The 25,109-nt window shown below is 39.0% G+C and overlaps 1 protein-coding gene across 20 annotated transcripts in view; it reads right to left on the reverse strand.

The window, feature by feature from the left end:
* ELAVL2 (ELAV like RNA binding protein 2) overlaps positions 1-25,109 on the reverse strand; it is a 286,534-nt gene that overhangs the window by 160,464 nt on the left and 100,961 nt on the right. The gene's annotated exons all lie outside the window — the stretch shown is intronic.

Genomic DNA, 25,109 nt, shown 5'->3' on the forward strand with positions numbered 1-25,109 from the left:
TGCTGTTTACCAGCTCTCTGACTTTGAAGAGCTGTTCACCTTCTAGATAGCCACATCTCCCTTATTTCTAAAATGAGGAGAGTAATTTCTACCCAACAAGGTTGCAGAGGCCAGTGATGAGAGAATATTCACTACTGATGAAAGTAAAATATTTCAGTCAATAGTTAAAGTAAGGAAAAGTAACATATATTCACTAGATTTTAATGAGGTTCCATGATTTATTTAAAATTAAATCGGGAAGACCCCTGGGTGGCTCAAGTCCATTCATTGGTTAAGCATCCAACTCCTGATTTTGGCTGGGGTACTGAATTCAGGGTTGTGGAATCAAGCCCCTCGTTGGCTCTGCTCCAGATTCCCATCTCCCTCTGCCCTCCGTCCCACCTAAAACTTGAGCTAATAAATAAAATCTCTTAATAAATAAATAATAATCAGGAAAAATGCTACAAATATAATGGAGAAAGGAAAGGCAGCTGAACACTGTATAGTTTATCACACTGCTATTCGATAATAAAATGTATCAAATCAATTATAACCGTATTAACAGTCTATTTCTCCTATCTATGGCACTATCCTCACACCTGCATTTTAGCAGCTTCTAATTAATCGAAGTGCTTTTTCAACCTTGGTCACACACTGGAATCATCTACAAAAGCTTTAAAAAAATATATGAAACAACAACAACAACAAAAAAAAAACTAATACCGGAGTCCTTTTCCCAAAGATTTTTAGTTATTGGTCTATTTGAAGCAATGGTACCAGGTTTTTCTTTTTTTTTTTTTTTTTTAAAGATTTTATTCATTTATTTGACAGACAGAGATCACAAATGGGCAGAGAGGCAAGCAGAGAGAGGAGGAAGCAGGCTCCCCGCTGAGCAGAGAGCCGGGGATGCGGGGCTCGATCCCAGGACCCTGGGATCATGACCTGAGCCAGAGGCAGGGGCCTTAACCCACTGAGCCACCCAGGCGCCCCTGGTACCAGGTTTTTGAAATCCTGGAGATTCTAACATGCAGCCAAGGTTGAGAATCAGTTTTAATGGCGAGAGAGAATCTGGGGCTGCAAATCTGGCATCTGGAACCCTTGAGAGGGGCCATGTACTAAGGGTCTGGGCATGTGAAGAAACCCTGCAGAAAGACTGTCTTTTTTATAGATCCGTTTTCAGATACAAGTGGATGTCTTCCCTCCAAAACCTTCAAGCTCAGAGAAACTGTTACTGGCCTGAGGAGGTCACTCTCAGGCATAGAAGTGCCAGCTGGAGTTGGGGTTACCGGGTAAAGTAAAAAGCCTACTCTGTAAGTCCCCACTTAGCCCTCCGACTGGCCTCTGAGCGTTTACCTCCTAAGCATATGGTAGGCACTCAAAAGCTTGCTAAATGAATGAATGAGAAACACAGTGGTGTTCTGTATTTAAACCAAAGGCATGATCACCAGCATCACATCAGATGATCCATCCACTAAATGGGTCTTTGACTTGACCGCCCCCCACAGCAATCATGGCTAGCTATAACAGTGAGTCAGCCATGTTTCTACTACCTGTAAATCAACTACACTCAGACAACATTTTACCCCTAAATGACTTCTCCTCCACAAGTTTCTAATTTGCTTATTGGCATTATTAGAAAGAACACCAGCCATCAATCAAAATGTGCTGCAGTAAGCAAAATTTTACGATTAATCTAAGGAAGACAATACAAAAGGAGGTATTTGCTGCAAAATCTACTATAGGAGATGAATTAGCATGTTGGCACTGAAAGTGCAAGGGAGTTAGGCGCTTGAGCGATTTTCATTTTAAGGTATTATTAAATGCTTACAATATAAGGTTTCACAGATGATACCAAGATAGTGCAAGACTCCCCCCCCCCTACCCCATTCTCACCTTCCAGTTCTTGTTGGGTATTTCGCTGTTTAATTTTAGCCTCACACGTATCAGGTGATATACTCAGTTTCCTCTTCTGAAAGGGAGGTATGATTTTTTGAAGCTGGACAAGGTCATCAGCTTCCCTCAAATCGAAAGAGCAGGGAGAAGTAGTGGTCAGGATTTGAATCCAGAACTCTCAAATGCTAGGCTCTTCTGCACTCAAATCATAGCTAGTTAATACTGAATTCAGGAGCGCCTGGGTGGCTCAGTGGGTTGAGCCTCTGCCTTGTGCTCAGGTCATGATCTCAGGGTCCCTGGGATCGAGCCCCGCATCGGGCTCTCTGCTCAGCGGGGAGCCTGCTTCTCCGTCTCTCTCTATGCCTGCCTTCTGCCTACTTGTGATCTCTGTCAAATAAATAAATAAAATCTTTAAAAAAAAAAAAAAAAGTACATGAATTCAGACCTCATCTTCAATATGCTTGAGGTATAATGTAACTTGCATTTTCGAAGAGGGTTCTACCACAAAATGTTTTGAGACCGTTGTTCACTATCTCATATTCCTGTACCTCATGTGCAAATATCAGTTTCATTATGTATGAATTTCAATGTTATTATTCATTCCTATGACAAAGTAAAGTGCATCTTATATAGTGACCACTTCACTTCAGGTTATCCTAAATGAGTGCAGATTTTTAAAAAATAAAAGCAGTATCAAGTCAAAATCAAGAAAGATTATTTAGCCAGGATCCACTGTTTCACACTCTTTATTCATCAGCTAGTAACCGTCATAAACCACCAGGGAAGGCTTGGAAACCAAGCATCATCTATCCATACCATCCAAATCTAGTTTTCAAATCATTCTGATTTAGAAACGTGCATATTGATAATCCCAAAACCAAGAATCGTTTCTTTAAAAAAAAAAAAAATGTATAAAGCTCTACATTTAAATTCCAAGTATAAAGAAACCCAACGTGATTAAAAGAAAACTGAACAAAATGACAAAGCTAAGTCTCTTCCCAAAAAAAGCCTTCAAGACAAAAAAAAAAAAAAAAAAAAAAAAAAATCCTATCTATAAAAGGCAAAAAATTCCTTCTGGTACTGGACATCAAGAATAACGTCAACATCACTTGTCCCCAGCTATCCTCCTTACAAGCAACCTGTGGTCTTAAGGCCCGCAGGGATTTTGGAACCGTTAATCCAAGCCTTGGCCCGAATGGCCATGGCAAAGGATTCTGAGAATCCCACTACAGAGAAAAAACATGAACAATCATATGGCCTAAGACCTCCACATAGGCACTGAAAGACTCCAGGTAAATACCACACTTCAGCACACGTGCTCTATACACTGCATGTGTGAATGCCTTTGTTTTGCATTGTCCTTTTTAATCTAGAATGTATGCCACAGAAGATGCCTTCTTCACAAGAAGTAGAAAAATCACTTATAAACTGCTCCCGGCATGAGGAGAACAGTGAGAAGCAGGCTACTTAGAACCACAGTCAAGTGATGTAAGCACAGAGTTGAAGTACTCCACAGGCCTCTGAATGGGGACCGAGGCCCATCAAGAGCCACACGGGGGTCAGGGCAGGGAAGAGGAAAGCAGGAAGAGTCCTTATAGTAACAAAGTGCTGGGAGACACACAGTAAAACTCCAATTATCCCAAAGCTGTGCATAATTCAAAAGCAGCAGCTATTCCCCTGCCACCTACATTGCTTTTAATAGCATACTTTAATTAAAAATTTAATTGCATATTTTATTAAAAATACACAATCTTCTGGACCCATTTAATTCAAGGGTCACTTTATTTAGTCTTTTCTATTTCAGATTACTACCATGTGCAGAATATCAATTACCTCCTCAGGGTTTAAAGGTAAAGGTAATAGACCACCTAATTCTTGATCATCAACCTGGTACAACTAATATGAAGTGAGACCCTTCTGAACATGGAACTGTGACAGTAAAACTCTGTATTACAAAAAGCCATCCTATATATTCTCACCACATTAGCATTCATTTGTTCAACAATTATAGAAAGTCTACTTTCTGCTAGTCCAAAGACAAAAAGTTTCTCTTCATTAAACCCTAAATCCTGGGGTGCTGGGGTGGGTCAGTCAGTTAAGCATCCAACTCTTGGTTTCCATTCAGGTCATGATCTCAGGATGATCACAGGGTCCTGAGAGCATGCCTCTCAGCAGGCTCTCTGCTCAGGAGGGAGCCTTGCTTGAAGTTCTTTCTGTCTCTCCCTTTGCCCCTCGCCCCTCTCCCCCACTTACTGGCATGCTCACTATCTCTCTCTAAAATAAACAAATAAAATCTTGTAAAAACAAAAACAAAAAACCCTACATACAGTTAGAAGGACACAAAACAAGCAGCTCCACAGTGTATCAGAAGAAAGTAAAGGCTAAGGGATAAGAAAAAAGAGAGGAGAATGTGGGGAGAGGGGTCAGGACTCCAATTTAATAGAGTGGGCCTCATCCAGAAGGTAACATCTGATCCAAGACTTAAAGGAGTAACTCACAGTCTAACAAGACAGTGCTGTAAGACAGACTTTGACGCAAGGGGTATTTCATAAGGGTATCCCATCCTGTCAGTTCTACCAGCTAAATCTGCCCTCCTCCCCATCCCCTCTGCATTAGCACAGGTCCTCATGTTTATTCTAACCTGGATATTGCTACAATACCTTAAGCCATCACCCTTTCCCTAGACTCCTGTAACTCTAAACCAGTTGTCCACCATGATGTTGCCCAGATGATCTTCCTAAAACTAAATCCATTTCTTCTGTGGTTTCCAAGGTCGTCATCGGGCTTCTTGCTTACTTCCACTACTCCTCCACACATACCCTGAAATGAACATTCAGTTTCCTGTGCCTGGAATACACAACTCCAACTCACCAACTCCCACATATCCTTTGAGACTTTCTCTAAGACCCTTTACCTGACGCAACTTGTCCCACTCCTAGTACACACTGTTCAATGCACCTCAGTCCTTCCACAGCCCATATATTATATACCTTTATCTTTGTACACGTGGGTAGTGAGTCCACTTGGATTACGGTCTCCCCACCCTGCTTTAAACTACTGAGCAAAGGCAAGCTGGAGCATAGTTCCTGACATAGAAAACCCTAGCACAGATATTAACTACACGCTCACTGAATCAAAGAACAAATGAGCTAATGAACAAAGGAAGAGCCGTCTGCCTTTCAGAAAAATATGGTTTAGAGAAGAGATACCCTGCTCCCATGTTCCTACATTGTTCCAGAAGGACGACAGAACAAAGGTGTTCAAATGTTACAGTGTTCTGTCCTTCTAAGGGAGTAATGTATGATATATATTTTTTAAATAGTCCATGTAAAATTTTTCATGAAAAATTTCTACAAATACCATTTAAATGAAATCTCAATTTTAAAAATGTCACCTAGAGTAATTGATAGATTTACATAAATCTGTTTTCACAAATCTGTAAGTATGAATTATGGGATGTCAGCATATAATTTTGTTGAAAGTGCTTTTTCACTAATATAATTAAGTCTGCCGAGACTATTCATGTACAAGTCAAATAAAATGCAGAGTGAATTCTGTAAAAACCTGGTAGTTGAATCAACAATAAAAGGTGACTACTCTGATTGATGTGTATCTATTATTTCATTAGAGCAGTAGCAATGTTTTATGAAATAAAAAAGGACAAAAGCAGCATAAATCTTTTCTAAATCCCACAATTTGCAGAAACAGGTCACTATGGTCCTGTCTGACAAGCAAGACTATTTGCAATCTGAGGTCTAATAATGCAATACTTTAAAAAAAAAAAAAAAAAGAAAGAAAGAAAGAAAAAGAAAAGATTCACTGTCTCCAAATAAGGCCCCAATATAAAACCTCATCCCCTAACCCAAAAAAGCAAATATTTGAATCAAGAAAACAGTTTACTCTGGGGGAGGGGGCAGCAGTGCAATTTTTGTTTTTTAAAGACAGACCCACCCATTTCCATCATTGGAACACCCTTGCTTCCTCCTTCCCCCAACACACACTAAAGTTGCAAATGTGTTGTGCTTCTTCAGATGGACTTCCTGTTCTTGGGCATTGGTTATGTGTGTCTGCTCAGACAGGCTGGTGCACTGCAACTCTGGCACCAAAGCAAGAGGACCAGACTTTACAAAGGAGCTCTCTTAATATATCAGAAATCTGATGTGTAACAAAACCATGTGGATACCGCACATCAGGGGGAAGATTTGAGAGAATAGTAGCAGAACAGAGGGATGCAATCCTCTCCAGTCACGTTTCCTCTCCGAATTTTAATTCCTGACTTAGCCTGAGTCTCCTCAGATGCAGCATGCCAGATGCAGCAAGACCTTTCACTTAAACACTCAACTAACTCTGGTCAAATTAAACAGGTCCTCCTAGCTGCCCTCTAATGAGGAAGATCAAATTGTGAGGCAAAGGACTAGTGAGATCCTATTAGTACAAAACAAGCCAGCCTCCCTGAAAGCTCAGAGCATTTTTACCAGCTTCCCAAAGGACATTACCAGGGATTAGCACAAGAAGGAGAATTCAACCTAAAGGCTCACATAACACAGTAAACAGATGGCTCACCCAAATGCTTCTACCCAAATGCTAATAAAGCTGGCCTAAGACTAAAATGCCCCAATATTTTAAAAAGGTTTTCAGGACTTCACAGATACATTGAGATAATAGAAAAGAGTTTAAATTGTAACTTTTCTGCTGAAATCAAAGTTGTAAATAGTGATCATTTGGCAAATATTACCTAAGCACCCTAATTCTAGAGGGAGCTCTTAACATCCTCAGCACCAAGGCATTTTCCTTTCAAGTTTATTTTAATGGCCATATCTGTCCTCTGATTATGCAACTCTATTTTCCTATGGTTCCAATCCCAGTAATTACAAATCCGATGGCAATGCAGCATGACCTTGCTTAAGTTGGTGAAACTGTGGATTCTTAATACATCACAATTTCAGACAACATTAAGAACTCCCACACAATCCGGTCTTAAGCTATTGAGAACAGCAACAGCATATTAAATTCTTCAGTACTACACATGGGTACTAAGATGTCTTATATTTAAGACCAGGAAAATTAGGAAATACGATCTTTATCCAAAGTGAGGAAAATAAACCAACTGCTCAAGCACATAAACATCTTAGAATAAGACTTCACCTTGGAGGTTCTCTAGCCAGAGACATGGTGAACTATTATAACATCTCAACACCACAGTTAAAACAAAAGCCAGCTCTCATTTCTTACTAATTTAGGTAGTTGCCCTCAAAGAAAAATCAGCAGTGTCACCTTAGATACTGCAACTGCCCCCATAATGAGAACAAAGGCCAAAAAATGGCAGGTGGCCAGAAGGTCAGACACTATAGTTCTAAAAACAAAAAACAAAACAGAACAAAAGCCCTAGCAACATTTTTGTTTAAAAAAAAAAAACCAGAAACATAAACAAAAACAAACCAACAATTCTGAGCTAAGGCAAGAACTTCTTTCAGGGGCCCCTGGTGGCTCAGTCATTGAGTGTCTGCCTTCCGCTCAGGTCATGATCCCAGGGTCCTCTGCTCAGCGGGAAGCCTGGTTCTCCCTCTTCCACTCCCCCTAGTTGTGTTCCCTCTCTCACTGTGTCTCTGTCAAATAAATAAATAAAATCTTAAAACAAAAACAAAAACAAAAACCTACTTTCAGCAGATCTAGGTATGCTGCCATATTCTCATTTCTTTATTAATGAACTCTCTACAAATTTTTTTTTTAAGTAGGGCCCACATCCAGCATGGAGCCTAACATAGGATTTGAACTCATGACCCTGAGATCAAGAATCAGATGCTTAACTGAATGAGGTACGGGGGCACCTCTATACAAATTTCTTTTAATTCTACACACACACACACACACACACACACAAGTGCGCGCACTTGAGTTATTTGTTTCATCTTGTGCTTTCCTAAAAGGCAATGGAGTTGTTCAAGTAAGTATCATTTGAGATGAGGGCAAAAGAACTGTGTACCTCAAAATATTGTTGTGGTAAAGAGAGAAACCAGTTAACAACTGCAGTAATAAAAAGGGCATCTGCCGTTGCCTGCACTACCAGCTGGTGTCAATCTATGCACACACATACACACACACTGGTAAGCAGTCCATCAAAAAGCAATACAGCTTCTTGGGGCACCTGGGTGGCTCAGTGGGCTAAAGCCTCTGCCTTCGGCTCAGGTCAGGATCCTGGAGTCCTGGGATCAAGTCCACATCGGGCTCTCTGCTTGGTAGGGAGCCTGCTTCCTCCTCTCTCTCTCTGCCTGTCTCTCTGCCTACTTGTGATCGCTGCCTGTCAAATAAATAAATAAAGTCTAAAAAGAAAAAAAGAAAGAAAAGCAATACAGCTTCTTAATGTGTTTTTCTCTCTTTGTAAGATTTTTTTTATTTAGTTATTTTAAGAAGAAAAATTTAAACATTCTAAAACACCAGAATTAGCTCGGTGCCCCTTGAAACTGTGTGAAAGAATCTCAAAAACCACTATGATGAGCTCCCTGCTTTGTCCAGAACAATGGGAAATATTAGTCTGTAAGTCCCACCACTTCTACCTGATTAAAAATCTTGTAAGAGATAAATTTTCTTCTTGAATACATAATAGTTTGCATAAAACAAAAACAAAAAACACGCTCTCACCAAAAGGTAAAAGTTAACCAGGCAAAGCCTTCCAATACAAAAAGCTCAGTAAGTCTTGCGGGAAAAAGTCTGTTCCTACTGGTCCATGAATGCTTTTTTTTGAAGCTCTCTAGAAACAAATGGTATCACTGCCTAATTATAAATTGCCATCAAGCACTAATAAGTCTTACATTACACATACTCATATTTAATTCTCATAATAAAGCTCTGCGTAGATAGATCTGTACCAATTTTATAGTTATAAATTTGGAGGCCCAGAGATGCTAAGTAACTGCTCAAAGGCATATAGTAAGCTGGTCAATGTAGTTAGGTTTCTTCAAAGTCAAGGTTGACCTTTCCAAACTTGATCTTCCCAGCATAAACTTCACTGACTTTGGCCAAGTTCGGGAATTACACTGAAGCAGAGTCCCATGCATCCAAAGGTCACATGTTTTCAACCAAGATATTCATAATCTTCAAATACACCTGCAATTTTTTCTTGTTGTCATGTAATCGATTAACTGAAACCACCATTCTTTCCTAATCCATCAAGATGCTATGTACAAAAGAAGGAAAAAAAAAACCCCAACAACCTAGGGGGAGAGGAAAAAGGAATGGCATGCTGCAGGTGCACAAACCATTTAAATCCTCAAAACAAATCCATCATTACAAAACAGATTAGAGATATCCACATTATAAAAAGATCCATTTAAAACAGGACTTGATTTGCATACTCTTTTTCCAGAAACGCAGAAAGCAATTCTTATGGCTAAAGCCAAACATGTTTGCTACTGCCAAAATTGTCTCCCACACAAGACACTTCTCTCGTCAGCAGATTGCATTAAAAATGCTTTCATACGCACAGTGTGGTTTCCTAGCTGAAGAAAAGCAGGTGGGATCAATACCACATGCTCTCTGCCCTCTGAAGACCTTTGCTCAGAAATTTAAAGCATGACAGTAAACAAGGGAGATGCAGTCTCCTAATGAACACGGAACATCTACGGTTAATGACTGGCGTTTCATGCTCAACCAGCACAAACTTGCAAAAGATATATTTAGTTGGCTGAAACGCAGAAGAAACTTGGGAGTTTCCTGACAGAGAAATAAGGAAATAGGCATACGGAGGAGAGCTAATGTGTAGAGAAAGACAGAGGAGATGGTTGGACTAAAGCACGCTGAATGAACAGCACGTGATCTTTAAGAAGGAAGCAGACCATAAGAACGGGTGCCCCACATGAAGGTCGGCAGTCATACTGCAGCATATACCAAGCAGGGATGGACAATAAAGAAAGATGAGAGAGAAACCTAGAGAAATCAGGGAAGTAACTCTGGAAGCCTAGAACAATCAGGACATACAGATCTGGGATCAAGAAGACCAATGAGAAAGAAATATTGATAGGCCAGAAAGGGGATCAACCCAAATGCCTTTCATTCAAGTCCCCAGAGATCTCTAAAAAAAACAAAAAATTACAGGATAAAAAACCCATGACCTCTTTCACAAGTCCCTACAAACTACAATCTGAAATGGCTAATCTCCTCTATCTATTCCTTATTCTCCTATTCCACAAAACCTTTTGCTCATGCTACTCTTCTCTGAGCCACTACTCTGACCTTAGAATAAGCATGATTAGCTCATTCTAATCCCTCTATACCCAAAACTGAACTTTCAGACCAACTACTCTTCTCCTTCAGTGGACCTTCCGTAAGGTATTCCTTCCATGAGGAAAGGAATCAAAGGCAAACGCTCCTACCCCAAGTAGCTCTATACTTCCAAGACATAACTTCTCACCTTCCTAAGAGTAACAAAAGACGAGGAACTTTCTGAACCTTAATACTTGGCAATTAACACAGAGCACCAACCCAAGAGCCTCTCAAATATTCATTCACTATGCAGCTAACAGATGTGGATAACCCCAGATATCCAACAGCAAAACCCAACCTGACTACCCAGGGAAGACACAATTTTCCAAGACCTCCTTTACAAAAGTATAAAAATATATATACCTGAATCCTGCCCCCCTAATCCCCACCCCCAGGTAAGTTGCTCTTATGAGCAGAAAGTGTTAATAGTACCATAAGACATTTTGTGCAGCTAACACAAAGTTATACATGATTTCTGAATGCACACACATACCTAAGTCCCACACATACAAATGGTGATACCAAGTCAAAAAAGAACAACAGTGAGAAAGAGGGGAAGGCTAGGTCATTTAAGAAGGGGACCCTAGGGGCATGTGGCTGGCTCAGTCGGTTAAGCTGGTCAAGCATGGGACTCTTGATTTCAGCTCAGGAATTGATCTCAGGGTGATGAGTTCAAACCCCATGTTGGGCGCCACACTGGTGTGGGGGCCTACTTAAAAGGGGGGGCAGGTTGGATAGCATCACATCATCATCTGGGGGGGAAAAAGTTTCAAATAAAGTAAAAACATGTAGCATTTCACCTTCGTTATCCGTATCACTGATAAAGTATATTCAATATATGTAACAAGGTTTTCACTTGGGGACAACTCTCCACTTTAGTTCATTTTATTTCAATAAAGAAAGATCATAATTAAATTGAGATATTTTTAGCAAAGACAAAGGAAATAAATTCCAAAGACATCCACTGTCCCCGACTGACACAAAGATTTAGGTATAAATAACATGTGATTTTTCCTTCTCTTTTGTACAGCACATTTGTTTAGTTTTATATTTAATAAGGCAGTTACATTTTCAAGAGGATATGAGGAATATGGGGGGTTTTTTTCCTCCCCCTCAACTTAAAATAGTCACATAAAAGCACTGATTTTTATACTTAGGAGAAATCCCCAAACAGACCAATTGTGTTTGATCAGGTAGGGTATAAATGCTGACTATAAAGGAAACTTATTTAAATAATGCAGACACAGCTTCAAGGACCTCAAGAAAGTCCTCTCTGAACTAGTAAAGAGAAAAACAATCAATAGAGAAAGGCAGGAGTACAAGGTGAAAGTTTAAAAAGCTTCAGGTCAGATGGGAATCATGGCTACGAATTAAGTCAAAGAGGTACCAGGACAGAAATAAATATCTGTTTTGATTTGCTAAGGGACAGCTATGTTACAGCAAACCACTCTGAGACCACAGGGCAATTTGCCCACCAATTAACAGATGGCTGCTGCTGCTGCTTTTTTTTTTTTTTAAGATTTTATTTATTTCTCTGACAGAGAGAGACACAGCAAGAGAGGGAACACAAGCAGGGGGACTAGGAGAGGGAGAAGCAGGTTTCCCGTTGAGCAGGGAGCCTAATATGCGGCTCTCAATCCCAGGACACTGGGATCATGACCTGAGCCAAAGGCAGATGCTTAACAACTGAGCCACCCTGATGCCTTCTAAAAAGAAATACAAAATGCTCTTGTTCCCAAAATTGCTACACTCATATCATACATAAGCATCTCTGACAAAATAACCTAGTTTAAAAGTTGAAAGATTAACTATTGTGACCCTCCAAATTTAAAATTCACACAAACACTTTAAGAAAGCAAATGCTTAAAAGATTTTACTCAGACAATGACTCGTTAGCACACAAAAGTGATGTGGCCCTGTCCTCATTAGCATCACAGTAGATGCGCCATCACACTGACCTGGAGAAGCACAGTGGCTGATCTCTTACCAGGTACTAAAAAGTACATTAAAAAGGAAATATGCAAATCATATACTCCACAACTTAGACTATCTGACCCCAATTTCCCCCCCACAAAACAGGAAAAACCTAAACACAAAAATAATCTATTCGGGGGCGCCTGGGTGGCTCAGCGGGTTAAAAACCTCTGCCTTTGGCTTGGGTCATGATCCCAGGGTCCTGGGATCAAGCCCCACATTGGGGGGGGGGGGGGTCTCTGCTCAGCGGGGAACCCGCTTCCCTCTCTCTCTGCGACTGCCTCTCCGTCTACTTGTGATCTCTCTCTCTGTCAAATAAATAAGTAAAATCTTTAAAAAAATAATAATAATAATTTGTTTAAATTACTACCATGTTATCGTCTCAAGTACCCAAGAACCTAAAGCAAGATGGTGGGGAAAAGAATTTTATTTAACAAGTGCATCTAGGGTGCCTGGCTGGTTCAGCTGACAGAGCACGCAACTCAATCTTGGAGTGAATTCGAGCCCCACACTGGGTACAGAGCTTGCTAAAAAAATAAATAAACTTTAAAATAAATAAAAGAAGTATACCTAAACTTTTAATTTATCTTAAGGACTTTTTTTTAAATATTAAAGTTTTTTTAAGTTTCTTTGAGATAGAGTGAGAGCAAGTAAGCTCTATCTTTGAGATAGAGCGAGAGCAAGTGAGGGGCAGAGAGAGAAGAAGCAGCCTCACCGTAGAACAGGGAACCCAGCTCCAGGTTCAGTTCCAGGACCTTAGGATCATGACCTGAGCTGAAGGCAGCCGATTAACCACGGAGACACCCAGGTGCCCTATCTTAAGGAGTTTAAAAAATGATGCTTCCTTTCATGTGCTATCACTGAAGTGACCTGATTACATATCTGAGGCTCACTCTTGGGGAAGATGCTGTGTTTTTTATGCCACCGGATTAAATAATATTAAGGATATCTGACGTGGAAAGCAACTTCTACAGACAAAGCTTCTAAGCCATTTGGGTCACATCACATGGCAATTCTGCAAACATATTTCAAGATTAGGGCAAAGACAGGTGGCATAAGGTATATCATTCAGAAAAATCATCTTTTTGCCACAAAGTGTCCCCTAAAGAAAAGGGGCTGGGAGTGTAAGGCCTCCTGCTAACTTAGCCCTAAGATGCACATCTGTCAAAGGATCCCTCACCTGTGGAAATAAGCTGGGCAATATGTACTCTCTCATGTTCACCCCTGTGACTCTACCATCTACCTTGCCCTTGTTAAGTTACACAAAATCAATTCCTAACAGAACGTTGCCATCAGTCATATTAAAGAGCCTCCTAGGCCGTAGAATTCTATACAAAATGCTAGGTATTCAAATATACAAATGACGATTTCACTAACCACTAGTCTTTCAGATCATTCTAATATTGAATAATCCTTAGGGTCAAGGAGTTTTCTGTGTTGTTGCTGACAATTTCTTCCTTGCTATTTATAAAGAAGCAAAGACCTAAACAGTTATGTATTACAAACTAATCTCCTTTACTTTGGGAAAACTTGAAAAATCTTATGTATGTTGCCAGATCCACTTACCAGTCAAGCCCTATCCCTGAACCTAATGCAATGTATAAAATAAGGGCTTATTCTAGCTGTCCTCATAAAACACCAACATTATTAAGGTAGTCCATTTACACCTAGATAATCAATCTCATTCTCCTCAAACAAGAAAATTTTTTTAGCAAGAAGACACATATAGCCACTGAAATACATCTCTTGAACCCAAAGCCTTCCATACTGCGCCTGGGTTCTTGATTTCCACTCCTCTCTCAAAAAATTACATCTGAGACTAAAGAAGTAGAACTTACACTATGTTTCAAAAGTTTTATCTCCTACAGACAGTTGTAAATTGTAAAGGTGTAAAAACTTCAGATACCTCTAATATCAGTTGAGATTGAGATAAAGATTGACCAGCTCTAAGTAGCACTCTTCTGAAGAAAGAGAGACGGACAAATTATTTTCCTTAAGACTCCAGACTATGAAAGATTACCCCAAACATCAATTAAACAGTTTAATTATGCTTTTCTGTGCTACTGGAACATCTTTTAGTCCTTGCACTCTTAAAAGATGGAAATTCACCCACTATTTCTTCTTATTCCCAGCAATTCTCAAGACTCTTGATGAATATCCAGAAACGAAAAACTGAAGGTTAATCATTATGATAACTGTATGAGGTATCATAACTTACCAAATGATAGTACTCACTCAAATTTAAAATCTTACCATCAGATATAATGACTGCCCAATCTTGCCTGTCATGCCAAGATCCTGGATTCTATTACTGCTCACAGAGCTACCTTATCCCTTTACTTTCATTCTCTGTAGTTCTCATCTAAGTTAAAAGGAGGGAAGGAAAATTTCTACAGAAACACAAAATGACCAGGAGCTATATTAGACTATTACAATCCTCAAAGGAATTTTGGTTTTTTCTGAATGCGGAATCTACAGGCTAATGAAGGTGTTATTCAAAAGCCTTGTATATCATTTCCTAAAACCTGGTGATAGCCTGGCCAGGCCATGCCCCTCCAGACCCTCATGCCACGTTTCCACTAAAAGCTCCTTGAACAGATATCCCATTCTAATCCTTTAAGCATACATAAATATCTTAACAGGTTGCAAGTGAGAACATAAAACCAACTGGATAGTCTTTCAAACAATTGCAGTTACAATTCTGTATCAGGGACTAGTTAAAATAAAAGTACTGCAGAAAAGAAAGCTAAAGCTAGAATTTGATTTAAAACATACACACACAAAACTGATTACTGTCCAAAAATCACTGATACTGACAATGTAAACCACTGACTCAGTGGGACAACTGATCTGACCCACCATAACCACCTGCTCAGATCCATTTAAGATGGACTAAGAGCAAACTATATAATTCATTTCAGCGGAATGAAAAAAAAACTCTCACGGACTAGTACCAGGGTTAAGAAAGAAGACTCAGAGAACAGTGCCTTGGAGGCCACTGTGTTATTGACCCAGTGGCACCTTAAGACTGGATTTAAAGCATCAAAATGTGAGGAAGTAAAATTGTTCCCTCAGGCTCCAGTGACCTTGAATACAATGAAAGGACTCTGGTTTGCCAGTTTACACGCTGCTCTGCCTCCTTTAAACCTTACTTTAAAAGAAGAATCTGACTTTCTCAGGAACAAGCCAGAAGGTCAAACAGGTTGTGAGGAGTCAAGGACAAGAGCACATCTACACTACTAAGTTAAAAAAAAAAACAAAAATAAAAAATAAATTAAAAAAAAAAAAAAACAGATCTATCACCTCAAATGCAAAAATGCAAATTTCTATGGAGCTGGACAGGAGGTTGGGGGTGGATTACAGGACTTGTGAGCCATATACACTCCCCTTCAAAACCAAAGCATTATGTAGAAAACAGAGTTCCAACAAAAAGTACAATGATGAGAAAAGAACTCATTAAAAGCTAAAAATAAACTCTAATTCACAATATGCATACGGATTTAACAAAAAAAGGAAAACAAGATGTAAAATTGCATCTGCTAAGTTAACCATGCCCTAGTGGAAATCGCCACCCCCCCTTTACACAACTGAAATCTGTAAAGTCTGTGATGACTGAATAAAAGCAAGGCTTTAAATGTTTTCAATGAATATTCCAACTAAAGAAAACAAAGGGATAGCAATTTTTTTTGAAGTCTTCTGATCTGCTAACACTACAGGAATACTGAGCTTTTTAATATCCAAGCACACAGGTCTCTGTATTTCCCTACCTGAATGTCTTATTTTATGAAATCAGGATATTTGGTAATAGTATTTACAATTTATATAAAGGGATACTAATTTTAAGGAAGAAGATGTCCATAAAAGTGAAAACAATCCTTAGTTTTTATCTAACCAATACCTCATGACTCAATTTAACAACTTGCTGATCTTCCAGGCCAGTAATAGTTCACTGGGGAAGCTCAGCTGAGAGTACCTTCATATTTTAAGTCAAGTTCATTCATTCTGAATAACATGCACACAATACCCCACACTTCAGCACTCTGATTCATAGAGACTGGTGTATTATCAGTAATCATCTTTCTAGGCTCCTGCCTTGAACTTCCTATTCCCACCTTGTCCCACCACTAGAAAATAAATTGTCTTGGTCAAATCACCTAGAAAGCAAAGAACAGAATATTAGCTTTGGGTTCTTCCCACATCATGCCTGAGAAATTATAAGAATTCTGAGGCAACAGATCTATTTGAAGATTTTTTCAAAATTGGTTCACCTAAAGAAAAAAGTCTGCAACGGTCATAACTGAATGTGTTTTAACGGGTGAGGAGGGGTCTGGAGAGAGAGATGCCTGTGTGCTACCCACTTTATGAAACTTGGAGTCAAAGAGCTCCTATAAGGCTACATTACAAATAAGTGGTTAGACTGGGATATGAACCCAAGTGTTACATTCTTTCTAGGCTAACACCTCAAATTGCCTCATTAAGTCACCTCCCTAGCTGGGGAGTAGCAGGTGACAGGCATTTTTTGCTTCGATGTTAATCCTGAGAACTTGATCGCAAGCTAACCAAATAACAATCCTAGCGTAATAGCGGTTTAGTAAATCCTATTACCACCGCATTCGAGTCCATATCATATGGAAAGATACAAAGGAATGCCATGAACACAGTTTAAACTAAATACTTCCATCTTGCATTTATTTCCGTGAAGGAGGCACACAGAGTAATCTCTGTTCTTATTTAGAACAATGTAGAAGGAATGCTCCTTCCCCAATTAGTTCAATATCATAGATGATGTAAGGTTGAATACTTAGATCACAAAAAGACAGTTTAACTGAGGATCTGTTTCTTCACAATACTTGCAAGAGCAGTCAGTGCTGCTTTACAGCTTTAAAGCTCTTCAGAATATAGCTGATGACAGTACCATCACCAATAAAAGGACACCCAATGGTGTCAAAATATTGACACTTTAAAACTTTAAAAAGTGAAAAAAAGAAAAAACTTTAAAAAGTGAAACCACGTTTTAAGGAGTAAAACATGCTAACTAAAGCCACTGCACAGGCCTCACAAATCAAACGACACTGACAAGTAAAATGCCAGGAAATATCTTTAAAAGCTGACCTTTTTAGTTGAAAAGGCAAGCTTCGAGGGTTTCCACAGCTCTCAAAATTCGGTAATAGCAATGCACTCCATTGAAAGTCAATTAACTTAGAACAAGCTCGGAAGAAGCTGGTGAATTGTGAAGCACGGTTTTAGCTTCAATGATCAACTATTCTGCTCAGGAAGTACTTAAAAGGAAATGTTCCAACAGGTGCAAAATCAAAATGCTTTGCTCTATTGATAATTTCAAAAGTTAAAAAACAAAGGCTGATGCTAAGGTAGCGTGACAAATAAGACAGTGAAATAAAAACCATCAAAAGAAAAGCAGGTTGATTTTGTATTGCATCATGAAAAAGGGAGGGGAGAAAGTCAATTTCATAGGAGAGGAGAAAGAGGATTTTAACATTCTATGGATTACAGAAGGAGGAAGAAATCCTGCATCAGAATTTAATTGCTCTCTATCTTCTCCCATTTAGTTCACCTTCTTCTCTCATGTACATTTTTCCATTATTACTAGGACAGCCACTAAATAAACAGAAGGCAGTTTCTACTCTTTGCTACCAATCTCCTAATGTAGAAGTAAACAAAAACTAGGAAAAAACAGTGTGAAAAGATCCGCAATAGCAAACAGCACACAGCCACTCACACTTGGCTAAATTTTTAGAGGAGAATTCCTTACAGAACTTCAACTGTGTTTTCTATGAACTTGAACACATTAACGAAGTTAACGTTTTGTACCAAATTAATAAAGGAATCAAGTCAAAGGCACTCAATGAATTTTCTTAATCTGCTGACAAGACAACCATGATCATTCTAGAAGCCCTAGTGACAATATGGGTCAATAAACCACAGAATCAAAACTCATAAACCTCATTTATACAATACATCCAACCTCATTTCCCCCAGTAGATATTCTTAAAAAGCAGCTAGAAAAATGTGTAACTAGCTCTAGGGAGCTGCAATACTTTTCTTCATTAAGTAGCACAAATATCAACATCAAGAAATCAGAAAAAATAAAATCCAGATCAGTGACACATAATCAGCAATGGTTTTGTTTCAAACTATTCTATAGCCTCACGATAGCTATCTTTTCTTCCCAGCAACTAACCATTTCAGGTTGCATTACCATTAAGATAGTCAAAGAAAAACCTTTTCTGTTTAGGTTTGCTAACTGAAAGTTAATTTATTTCATGCTAAAGGGGCCCTAAAGAAGGTATCACCGCAAATATGTCATTTTGGCTTAGGATAATTTTGAGCTGAAGGCAGTTAAGAATCAACAGACACAGAGAGTTCTCTTCCCTATCCTTTTTGCCTACCAAGGAGGTCACAAATTTCCCTTGGGGAGAGGTCCCCTGCCACTGTGCCAGAAAGAGGAGAGAGCTGCTTTCACCACCAGAGATGGAGAGCAGGCACCAAAATATATAAACAAACCTTGCTAAAATAGCTCAATACCTTCCATTAGTTTCCCCCATGTAATTCCTGGTCACTTTCCCACAATTTACCAAGCCTCAGAACCCAACCCCCTTTCCTTTGGTAAAATGGTACAAGCCCCCAAGTAAAACTTCTTTGAGTTTCAATTTTCTTTTGCGAACTTCAGTGCACATGGGGCGCCTGGGTGGCTCAGTGGGTTGAGCCTCTGATTTCAGCTCAGGTCATGATTTCAAGGTCATGGGATCAGGCCCCACATCGGGCTCTCTGCTCGATGGGGAGCCAGCCTGCTTCCGCATCTCTCTTTGCCTGTCTCTCTGCCTACTTGTGATCTCTCTCTCTGTGTGTGTGTCAAATAAATAAATAGAATCTTTAAAAATTTTTTTTAAATACTAACAAAAATTGTGCTTCTTCTATTAATCCACGCCATCCGTTTTATTGAGATAGAGGTGACATAAAACATTGTCTAGGGGCGCCTGGGTGGCTCAGTGGGTTAAAGCCTCTGCCTTCGGCTCAGGCCATGATCCCAGGGTCCTGTGATCGAGCCCCACATCAGCCCCTGCTCAGCGGGGAGCCTGCTTCCCACCCCTCTCTCTGCCTGCCTCTCTGCCTACTTGTAATCTCTGTCAAATAAATAAATAAAATCTTTAAGAAAAAATAAAAACTGTCTAATTTATCTTCTGTTATGTTCAGTCCCTAGGGGCCTATGAATTAAATTAAGAGAATTAAGGAAAAGATTTTCCTACATGATAATGATAAAGAACTGCATTTAGTTTCTCAAATTTAATAAATTTTAATTTCATCATCCCTAAGTTTTCATCTAAATTATTCAATGCTGACATTGAAATTTATTCCATAAAACACCCCAAGTTCAAGGTTTAAGTGGAAAACTGAACACAGAATTTTGAAGATTTTCCCCCAAAACTTCATAAAAAGCTTCTACAATGGTAACAATTTTTTTAAAATGACTGACTAGTCATTTAAAATAGGTTTAAAAATCTTTGAAAACAGAAAAAGGGTCAATTAAAAAAAAAAGTTTTTTCAGTACCACCAAAAAAAAAAAATTCATTTTATACAAATATTACTTTATACAAATTTAGTCACTAAAATCTAAAAATAGCCATATTGAAATGTATTGTATTCCAGTTAATATATTAGGGACCACCAAAGCATTTACTAATAGAGCAAAGATGCCCTTGTTTTGTGAGGACCTGAGGACACACCAGCCTTTCCACTAAATCTCTAAATAAACAGCTCCCAAAGTATGCAATGTGAGGTATTTATTAAACTACCACCAACCACCCACCCACCCTGCCCTCTTCAACTACTTGTCTCAAAGAATCAATTCTTAATTTCTTCATACTATGGACATCCAAAAGCTGACTTAAGGATTGCAACAGACACATACAACCACCTTTTCAAATTAATGTTCATCAAAACAGCCGGAGGCTCACTGTGATTGACTTCATCACAGTAAATAAATGTTATTAATTTGAACGTATGAATTAGAAAAATAAAATATCACTTACTGCTTCAATCCTGAAAAGCAAAGATTAGGTTTATTTTTAAAAGGAGGAGAAGAGGGGAGCGCCTGGGTGGCTCAGTCAGTTAAGCGTCTGCCTTCAGCTCAGGTCATGATCTCAGGGTCCTGGAATCAAGCCCTACATCCAGCTCCCTGGTTGTCCCTCTCCCTCTGCCCCTCCCCTCTCTTGTGCCTTCTCTTTCAAATAAATAGATAAAATCTTAAAGAGGAGGGGAGAATATTCTCAGGAAGCAACAAAGCTATAACTTAATCTAGCTTAAACCCTATTTAAAGGAGAAAAAAAAAAAAAAGAGAGTGTTAGCATAGGTGGTGCTGTCTGTTCAAAGGTAACCATCCAAGGAGGGACACTGGCAAAGTCCCTCCTTGGGTCCCCTACAATTTGTATATGTTTGTTTGGGTCTTTGTTTTTCCTTTTTGTCTGAAAGATTCTTGTTGGCAGATGAGGTCAGCATAGGACCCACCTGGGACAAGTCCTGGAATAATAGTGCAGACATTACATCAAGATAAAAAGGAGCATCACTCATTACTTGAAGTCTTCACCTAACTTACTTCTCTTCTTACTTACTTCTCTGTTCTTCCATTAGAAGAAAGGAAAAGTATGTCTTCAGTAAAGACATAGCCTAGTGACTTTTAAACTTGACACCTCTAGTCCTGCACCCCAGGAGGTAACTCATCAGAAACCACCACTGGGGAAGGGACACTGCAATTATTACAACTCTCCCACCCATCTCCAGCCAGAGTTCGGGTAAACCTGGAATATACTGGTTCTACCTCCATGCAAAATATTCAGGAAAAGTAGTGGATAACTCTCAGGTAAATGCAACATTCTGGGCCCTACTTCAAAGATTCTGATTCCGTAGGTTTGGGCAGGGCCCAGAAAGCTGCACTTCTGGTGGTCCTCCCAAGTGATTCCAAGGCAGGTAACTCTACTGACTGTACTTGAAAAGACTGATTCCCAAAACTGCTTGTTTGCCCATCAAAATCACTTGGGGAACTTTCTGACAACGGATTCCCAAAGCCTCCAGAATCTGTATTGTTTTAAAACTCTCTCACATGAGGATGGGCAGCCAGATTTAGCAATCAATGAGCTAAAATACCCAAATTCACAACTATAGAGTACAAGTTTTATAGAGCAGCATGGATGTTCTCCTTCATTTTATGTATCCATTAGTCCTTGACTCTCAAAAACTCTCTTATTCCCCCCTTCTGAAGAAGACACACCCACCAAAAGATGCCCCTCAGTGGATCTATACAAGTTAGGTGTCTCACTATAAATTAATCAGTTGGTCCTGTGGTTAATTTTTAAAGAGTTCTAGCCTCTAACAAGAGGCAAGGAGGAAATATCCCAGGAAAGAAGCAAAAAACTGGAATTCTGGTCCCTGCTTTACCACTTAACAGCTATGAGGTCTTGGACTATCCAGTCATTTAAACAAACATGGCTTCAGATCACCTGTTAAGTGACGGAGCTAAGGTCATCTCAAGGACATTTCTGATTCTAACACTCTATTACTCACTCCTTGCCTCATAAAATCCAGTTCACTCCTCTAGAATGCAGCATCAGCAGGTGTCAAGGACTCTAAAGTACATAAACCCAAAGAGATGGACCAACATCAGCTAAACTGTATGAGCAGCAGTGGTTTCTCATGATGAATGTCTGTAGACAGGAAATAGGATGAAGCATAAAGCTGGGCATGAGACCAAAGAAAGGGCCTGAAAAACAACATAATAATAAATAGAATTTAGGCCAAAGAGAAGATTACTATATTTACTACTGAAAGGCGCCTTAATGTATTTCTCTAATCCTCATTCTATCAAAATAGTGACATTAATTTGCCAACAACAACACAATCTAAAATTATATACTCACTTTTAGGACTTAGGCAAGAGGCCCATATTGTCCTAACTGGATTTTTTTTTTTTTAAACCTGAGATACAATTTCCGAATTCAGCATTATTTAAGTAGGCAAAGATTAAAGAAAAATGAAAAAGAGCAACTTAAATGTTCTTCCCAAAGAGTGACCTCATAGTTTTCTTACAACCCAGACAATTAATGCTCACCTCCTACAAAATCAGAATACAAAGAGCTGGCCCAGGAGCTCCCCAAGAGGCAGGATAAGTTGGATAGTTAGACCAATGAACTGAGACTTGACCCTACAAATGTGTACTGAGAAACCGCATAAACTGGCTAATGATAAATACACCAAAGGGCAGTGTCCACATCCTCACAAACTCTTCTAATCTTTCTAGGTACATTAATATTAGTTTCTTAGGAAGATATGCTCACTTGGCAAAGTACAACCATTCAAAATCCAGTTTTAAAAATCTACCATTTACTATACTATTTTGTTCAATACAAATATTTACTAAGAAACTCGGGATTTAAAAATATATGTACACATTTAAATTTGGGCTTTGAGACTAAATGAGTCAGACCCTTCTGAACACCACTTTAACCCATACTATGAATGAGATGTCACTGGACTAAGTCAAAACAGGGTTACTAGAAGAGGTGCTCTGTATTCTTATTTACCTGCTCACCTTTTTACAATACACAGTTCATTATCATGGATGTTCATTTATGAAACATGCTCATTAACTTTGATATGAACGAGTTACAGAAGAGTTTCAGAATGTATGATAATCTGTAAAATGATTTCAAAAGCTTCCATAGCAAAACCCTTTATATGCTCGATGGAAATCTAGTATTGGGGAGATATCCCCTAAAATGAGTTCTGTGGTCAAATAAGGCCAGAAAACCAGCTTCTTTACTGTAGGATTTTAATGTATGGTTCTAATATGCTAATGATCTGCAATTTGGCTCTTACATAGGAAACTATGAAGGGCAGCATTTCTCAAATTTGTCTGTCAATGGAACATTTCCTCTGAAGAACAAGTATGATTGTGTCTCTTGGAATGAAGCTTAGAAAATGTGTTAGGACCCTCCTGCCCGCTGTGGATGTTCTTGGGTACTCCATTCACTTACAATAAGTTTTAAATAGATATTTTACCATGGTTGCAAAATATGTTCATGGCTCCCTCTCACTGAACAGACAATGGGGTGTTGATGGGGGATAAAGAAGTGGACAGGAAATATTAACGCACTTTGCCAGTATCCAACCATGTCCTTCAGATTACCATGCACTGTGGTTCCATTACCGTTGTTTATCACACTGAAGATAGGGAGGCAAAGGGTATGAAGACACAGAATTCAAATTTGTTGCACCATAAAACAGCTCTAGTAAAAGATTTATGGAAGAGTAAGATAATTCAAGATCGACCAGAGATGAAAAGATTAAAATCTTGGAAATGTTTTCTGCAGAAGGTGCCTAATAAAAAGGATATAAGATTTGTTCTATATTTTTATCTACTTACAGTATCATAACAAATAATTCAACATTTATATACCTAGTTCAAGCATCTTTTTTTTTCATGGTAGGGACAGTTACTAAGCAATTAACCCAGAAATCACATCAATGATATCATGACCTTTATACCATTTATCAGGCAGTCATTTATGTAAAGGAGGTTGCAAAAGTCACATATGAAGAAGCTGTTTTGCTAAAAAGAATAAAATTTAGTGTCAGGGGACACCTGGGTGGCTCAGTTGGTTAAGCAGCTGCCTTCGGCTCAGGTCATGATTCCAGCGTCCTGGGATCGAGTCCCGCATCGGGCTCCTTGCTCAGCGGGAGCCTGCTTCTCCCTCTGCCTCTGCCTGCCATTCTGTCTGCCTGTGCTTGCTCTCTCTCCCTCTCTCTCTGACAAATAAATAAAATCTTTAAAAAAAAAAAATAAATAAAATAAAATAAAATAAAATTTAGTGTCAGGGCAAATGTATTAAGAACCATTTGTTCTTGGGGCACCTGGGTGGCTCAGTTGTTAAGCATCTGCCTCCGGCTCAGGTCATGATCCCAGAGTCCTGGGATCGAGCCCAGAGTTGGCTCCCCACTCAGCAGGAAGCCTGCTTCTCCCTCTCCCACTCCCCCTGCTTGTGTTCCCTCTCTCACTGTGTCTCTGTCAAATAAATAAAACCTTTTTTTTTTTTTTTAAAAAGGAGCCATTTGTTTTCTAACTTTTTCTACTTTTCAAAAACGGTTATAAACTTCACATATGCTGACACTGATTTTAGAAAAAGAAATGGAAAAATATTCTCCATTGGATTATCAGTATTCCACCCCCCCCAAAAAAAAAAAATCTCCCTGATGATACTGTGGTGAACATCTAAGTAACATAACTAGTTAAAGTGTAATTATTCAGTATGGATTGATGACAACCCGGTTTTACTTAGTTTTTACTTGATTTAAGTATGTTCCCTCTGTGAGTTTCAATTTGTAGCTCCAGGAAATAAGATTGTAAGGCCAAGCTGAGGTGATTGCTCTAAGAACACATTCTCCCACCTTGGAGGCAGTAAGTCCTGCTGTCTTGATAAAAGAAAGGTACTATCTCAAACAAAGTAAAAATGACTCCAGAAGTACCTAGTGTGATCCCTTTCTTTAGCCTCTACCTCATTTACCTAGGGAGACCTGAAGCCAAGAGTTGACTTGATTCTTGGTCAAACTCTTCTCACTGCCTTTAAGTATTCTCTGCCCATTCCAAATATTTAGTTTTTAAAGTTTGAGTTATAAGCCATGTAAAGCAATTTAATATACATCACCCCTCAAACTTAATAATAACATGAGAAAGTTAGTCTTTCTACACTTAACTTTGTACATTTTCATTGTTTCAGAACAACTCCTACAGGAAACATTATCCCAAGAACATGCTTAGTTAGACTTCGGCTTATTCTAAATATTTAGTTGAATCTTACAAAATACTAAGGTTTTTCTCCACTATCCAACATTCAAAATGTACACTTGTTACACTCAAATTATATCAGTGCAAGTATTTATACATTGACAATGTGAATATTACTCTTTACTCTGTAATATATATTAAAAGCAGAACT

This window comes from Lutra lutra, chromosome 13 (assembly GCF_902655055.1).
Source record: "Lutra lutra chromosome 13, mLutLut1.2, whole genome shotgun sequence".
NCBI classification, from domain to species: domain Eukaryota; kingdom Metazoa; phylum Chordata; class Mammalia; order Carnivora; family Mustelidae; genus Lutra; species Lutra lutra.